At 59.6% G+C, this 6,270-nt stretch overlaps 1 protein-coding gene across 1 annotated transcript in view; it reads left to right on the top strand.

The window, feature by feature from the left end:
* Positions 1-6,270, top strand: part of Slc45a4 (solute carrier family 45, member 4) — a 29,977-nt gene that overhangs the window by 22,184 nt on the left and 1,523 nt on the right. The gene's annotated exons all lie outside the window — the stretch shown is intronic.

Below are 6,270 nucleotides of genomic sequence, written 5' to 3'. Positions count from 1 at the left end.
CCATACACCCCAGGACACCCGCTCCACAGCCTCCATACACCCCAGGACACCCACATCACAGCCTCCATACACCCCAGGACACCCGCTCCACAGCCTCCATACACCCCAGGACACCCGCTCCACAGCCTCCATACACCCCAGGACACCCACATCACAGCCTCCATACACCCCAGGACACCCGCTCCACAGCCAAGCGGTCAGGTGTGGAAGCCGGGCTTTCACCACAGAGGCCCTGAGCAGCTGGCCGGAAGGCACTCCAGCCATGGAGGTAAGAGCCGGTTGTTACTGGTGCAGGCGGTGCAGCCGGTTCTTCCCGTCCTCGTGGAATCCTGTAGCAACTCCCGGTGCCATGGGCCACCTGCAGGAGGGCCGTGGGTCAGAAGAGACCAGGACTCCTGGGGCAGCCAGAGGCCATGTGCGGGCGGGGAGGGGCAGGGTGGGTGCGGGGAGCGCCCACACACTGACAGGACTGGACACAGGGCTGACTCTTGCACTAGAACGCTGGCCGCCTCTCCGAACGGCTCACTGGGCTCTCAGCACGGAGTAACCTGTGCCGCAGGCGCAGACGGTGCTGCTGACACCCACCCCTTTCTGGAACAGGCCTCCTCCAACTCCACCGCCTGGCACGCCTACAACGCCGGGGTGAAGATGGGCTGCTGGGGCCTGGTCATTTATGCTGCTACCGGTGCTATTTGCTCAGGTGAGAAGTGCCGGTCACGTGAGCCCGCACCCCAGCCCAAGCCATCGGCAGGTGGAAACGTGCACCCCACAGTTGATGGGCATCGGTATTGGCCTGACTCCCCCGGCTGACAAGGTAGCAGGTGTCTCGAGAGCCCCTGCGGTCCCCTGCACCCTGTCCAGCATGGGCAGTGGCGGGCCCGCCGCCTGCAGCTGCTGCTCGGCTGGGCAAAGGGGCCTCAGCCAGGGGTCTCGGCACGCAGGAAGGGCTGGCCCCCTTATCGTGAAGGAGGCTGGCGGACTTCCACCCTGGGCAGCAGGGAGGATGTGGCCCTGACTGGGCTGGGTAGGAGAATGGCCGGTGGAAATGCCCGCAGTCATCCAGGCCCAGGGAGGTCATCACCGCCACCCCATTGATAAAGGATTCCCAGAGCCCAGGGGATGCGCCCAGGCCAGACCAGAAGCGCCCACAAGGAGAGGGGGCAGGTCCCCGGTGGCCAGGGAGGTCCTGGGCTGCAGAAATGGCCAGGGCGTGGCCTCCCTTGGGAGCCCCAGGGCTCGGGAGCCTGGCAGCCGTGTTGGCGTGGACGTGGGCCGCGCTTCCCAGTAGATCAGAAGAGGGCGCACTTGCCCCTGCAGATCCGGCTTGGCCAAAGTGCAGCAGTGCTAGGGAAGGGGAAGGCCGGGCCAGGGCGCCAGCCGGCTGGAGCCGTGGCTCACTGTCTGTTGCCCCTCTGCAGCCCTGCTTCAGAAATACCTGGACAACTACGACCTGAGCATCCGGGTGATCTACGTGCTAGGGACGCTGGGCTTCTCCGTGGGCACAGCTGTGATGGCCATGTTTCCCAACGTCTACGTGGCCATGGTCACCATCAGTACCATGGGCATCGTCTCCATGAGCATCTCCTACTGCCCCTACGCCCTGCTGGGCCACTACCATGACATCAAAGAGGTGCGTCCAGCCCGCCGTGGGGTCAGGGAGCCGAGCCAGCTGCCCGGGCCCGGGGCTGGCGCCTGATGCCCTGTGGCCCAGCACCTCCCACCTAAGGGATAGCCCGGCACAGAATGCCCCTCCACCGTCCACTCCTGCCAACCTAGCAGCTGACGCCGCCTGAGCCGTCCTTCGCCACCAGAGCCTCGGCCTCCAGGCTCTCTGACTCACTCCTAGGCTCTGCATGAGGCCTTTGAAGGCAGACACAGCCCTGGTCAGCAAGGAGGCAGGAGGCGCAGCTTCAGTTCTTACTTTGTAATCCATAATGCTTTTTTTCTTTTGGCATTTTCGGCATTTGAACCCAGGACCTGGAGTTGGGTGGACAGGCATGCGAGTGCTTGGTGCCCCCTCTCGTCCTTTCTGCTGTAGTTATTTTTCAGATGGAGTCTCATGCTTTTTGCCCAGGACCAGCCTTGGACCTAGATTCTCCTCCAGGTGCCTCCCACATGCCGCCATGCCAGGCTTATTGGTTAAGAAGGAGGTCTCAGGCTGGGAAGGTGGCTTAGTGGTAGAGTGCTTGCCTTGCATGCAGGAAGCCCTAGGTTCAATTCCTCAGTGCCACATACACAGAAAAAGCCAGAAGTGGTGCTGTGACACAAGTGGTAGAGTGCTATCCTTGAGCAAGAAGCTTGGAAACAGTACCCAGGCCCTGAGTTCGAGCCCTGAGATTGGCAAAAAGAAAAAGGCAAAAAAAGATGAAGGTCTCACTAACTTTTTCCCTTGGCTGGAACTGCGATCCTCCTGATCTCTGCCTGAGTGGCTCGGATCCCAGGCTCCTCTGCCTGCTGGCTCTCTTGCACTGCAGTGGGACGGGCTTGCGTCTGACAGGTGGGGCTTTTGGAACCTTCAGGCTAACGACTTGGAATTGCTCATAGTATTTCCTTCTGGCCCAGTGTAACAGACCTTGTCGTGTGTCATCTTGTTCTCAAGGCTGGTGCTCCAGGCCACGCCCCAAGCCCGTGTCATCCTTTGCTTTGTGGGCATTCGTTCCTTGCAGGTTGTCTACTGTGTGCAGAGTAGCTTGGGAACCCTTAGTCCTGTCTGGCGTATTTCCTCATCCACCCCTCTGGGGCTACCTCAGCGCGCCTGGCTTGGTTCGCTGTTTTCAGGTTTCTTGGGTTTTTCAGCCTAGTAGTTGCATATAAAGCTATGATTTTTCCTCTTTGCACCTCATTAGCTGCACTCCGCAAGTTTGAATGTATTGTTAATTTTTAGGCTCAGCAAAATAAGGGATTTTTCATGGTCTCTATTTTGAATCATAAATCACTTACAAGTCTGTCGATGAGTTCCGACAGTGACTTTTCCAATGGTCAGGCTTTCCTCACAGCCTACCGGATTTCCAGTCCTGGAGGTAACAGAGGCTCCCTTTGGGGAGTAGATATCACGGCTGTTGCTAAGCGTGTATGTACTTAGAGAAAGCGCCCTGTACGCTGTTAGCTCACAGCTAGCGTGTTGCTGTTTATTCCTGGGCTTATCCTGTGAGGGTGTGGGAAACCCCCTGCCATGCTGGCGGCGCACTGTGCGTGAGAGCATGTGCGTGTACGCGCGCTTTGCTCACCTACCTTCTCGCACCGGCCTCCTGTGTAGCGGGCCCAGCCAGGCCTGTGTCTCTGTAGACCAGAGGTGGCCACACTGGTGTTCTTTTGTATCTTGTTCAAAAAACACAAACCAGGCAAGTACTTCACACCTGTAATCCTCGCGATGCATATGGAAGAGACAGGAGGATCATGGTTTGAGGCTAGCCAGGGGGCAGGAGAGAGTTGATGAGACCCCCATTTTGACCAATAAAAAATTTGGGGCCCAGTGTCACATGCTTATCACCCCAGCAATGTGGAAAGAGTGAACAGGAAGGTAACGGTCCAGGCAGCCTGGCAGAAATGTGTGAAACCCTGTTTTAAAAGAAGGAACTCAGAAGCAGCAGGAGGTGTGGCTCAAGGGCTCTAGCGCCTGTCTGGCACGCACGCTTGCCTGGGTCCACTGCCAGATAAAACCAAAACCACCAAGCCGGCGAGCACCGACCTGACACCGTTGCTCGCTGCCCCCTGCTGGAGACCAGGGCCCGTCGCCCTGCCTGCGCCTGAAGGGCCCCCCTCCCTCCCTCCACCCCCCCCCTTGCAGTTGCCTCTGCTCCTCCCCTCCAGAGCTGCTTCTCCCGCCCTCACGCCTGTCTCTTTCTCTTCCAGTACGTCCAGCACAGCCCTGGCAGCTCCAAGCGCGGGTTTGGCATCGACTGCGCCATCCTCTCCTGCCAGGTCTACGTCTCGCAGATCCTGGTGGCCTCCGCCCTGGGGGGCGTGGTGGACGCCGTGCGGACGGTCCGTGTTATCCCCATGGTGGCCTCCGTGGGCTCCTTCCTGGGCTTCCTCACAGCCACGTTCCTGGTGATCTATCCCAAAGTGTCGGAGGACGCCAAGGACGAGGAGAAAGGCCTGTCCTCCCGGGCCGCCGGCGAGGGCGGCCGCGGGGCCGGCGAGAAGCCCACTGTCCTGAAGCTGTCGAGGAAAGACGGCCTGCCCGGGCCCGCGGAGGCCGAGTCCGTGGTGTGAGGCCGGCGGTGCTCTCCACGCGGGCGCGGGCGTGGGGGGGCAGCTTCTCCCGGCGCAGGCCAGGCTCCATAGGTGTAGGGTAGGTTTGAGCTGTTAGGCAAAGTATCACATTCATTACTTTCTCCACAATTAAAAAATCATTTGAAATCTTTTTTTAATTGAAAAATCTTTTAATTTCAACTCCTATTCTGCAGGTGTATTATTCTGCATGTTTTTAAATTGTAAGACGCTTACAATATACTCAGTAAGCAATTTAGAAAAAATAAGCCTTTGAATTTCTGAAATTGTCATTGAAAATGCAAACCCTCCGCCGTCCTTGGTGGCCTGTCCCCTGGGCGCCAGCGACGTTGGTGGCCTGTCCCCTGGGCGCCGGCGGCGTTGGTGGCCTGTCCCCTGGGCGCCGGCGGCGGCCTCGGCAGCGTGGTCACAGGGGTCTTGGCACCTCTTGGCACGCACAGTCGTGCTGCCGCTTTTGGAGAGTTTTTCTCTCTGATTATTTGGGAAGTGTTTTCTTTTTCATAACTGTTTAATTACAAGAACAGCGTCTCGTCTCTTCCTCGGAGGGTGTGGCGGCCTGTGGCGGCCACACCAAAGCCGGCGAGTTCCCCGTGGCCGCTGTGGGCAGCGAGTGACCATTTGCTAGGGTGACCTCCAGACAAGCCAGGGAGGGGCAGGGCAGCAAGCACGGACAGAATGTGCGTGGTATGTGTGCGTGTGGGTGTGTGCGCGCATGTGCGTGCCTGTGAGTCTGTCCCACCTCCCCCCCCCCCCAAGGCCCCGGGGGAGCCGTTTGGTCACCGCCGACTCTCAGTTGCACTTTGATTTATCTCTACACCATTTGCTGGGAATCCAGAGCCCAGAGCTCCAGGCAGGCGCTGGCTCCCGAGTCCTGCCTCCAGGCTACCTCGAATGTGTGGTGGGCAAGGCCTCTGAGTGGGTGCCCGAGGGTGCCAGGGCCTCCCTCTCTGCCACACTGGGGCCCATCCGAACTGGACCCCATCTGAACTCTTGTGACTTCCTCCCGGGCTCCCGGGCTGGCTGCTGGAGCGCACGTGCACCTGAGAGCCGCTTCTGTCTGGGTTGCGGCCCAGCCAGGGCCTGGCGCCGTGCGTTTTCTGGCTTCAGCCAATGAGCGAACCTCAGGCTCCAGGAAGCGCAACCATCACAAGCTGCCGCTGTCTGGAACGTGTTCAAGGCACCACATCCTACCCAACGCTTGAGCCCGCTCTTCCCGGAGACCGGATCCAGAGACCGGCCGTCCACGCCTGCCGGCCCGCCGAGGGGAAGAACGCGGGAGGCGGCCGCTGCCCTGGTGAACACGGCGGCTGCCTCCATGTGGTGTTTTTTAAATAAAGAACTTTACAATGCATGAGAATCATGCTGCAATATGGTCATTCTAAAGCATATATATATATATATATATATATACACATATATATACACATATATTTCAAGCTGAAACGCAGTTTTTTAAATAAATTACTTGAATTTTCTGTGTAAGCAGAAGAATGGCTGTTTTTGTCCTTGGCAGCTCTCTGGTCTGGTCTTGTCATGGCTCCTGCCGCTGGTGGCAGTGGGTAGGTTGTGTTTGGAGTGCGAGGAGCGCGGCGTGTGCCCCGCGCGGGCAGTTTCTCAGCCTGCGCTCCGCAAGCCCAGCCCGCTCCCACCCCGCCGGCCTCTGGCTGAAGACGCTTGTGCCGGGAACTGAGGAAGGCAGTGGCCGGGCTGCCACCTGCCGCACGCAGCCCAGAGGCCACGACCCAGACTGACCCTGACGAACGGCGCGCAGGCCTCACACCTGGAAACCAAGCTGACCAGGAGTGGGCTCACAGCGGCCGGGGGCGGGGGGGGGCGTCATGAAGCAGTGACTTACCTCTACTGCCTGCCTGCCCGGCGAGGGCCTGGGCAGTGTGCCCACCACCTGCAGGCCCGTGCCCCTCCCGCGATGGGATTCTAATATGGCGCCGGATGGCCTGTGAGCGGCTGAGGTGAGGGCCGGCCACGGGCTGGCCTGTTCAGTGGCGCGGGCACTGGTTTCTGACTGGGGGGGGGGGG

This window comes from Dipodomys ordii, unplaced genomic scaffold, assembly GCF_000151885.1.
Source record: "Dipodomys ordii isolate 6190 unplaced genomic scaffold, Dord_2.0 Scaffold82, whole genome shotgun sequence".
NCBI lineage: Eukaryota > Metazoa > Chordata > Mammalia > Rodentia > Heteromyidae > Dipodomys > Dipodomys ordii.
Note: the sequence above shows the minus strand (reverse complement) of the source record. Positions and strands in the feature narration are given on the sequence as shown.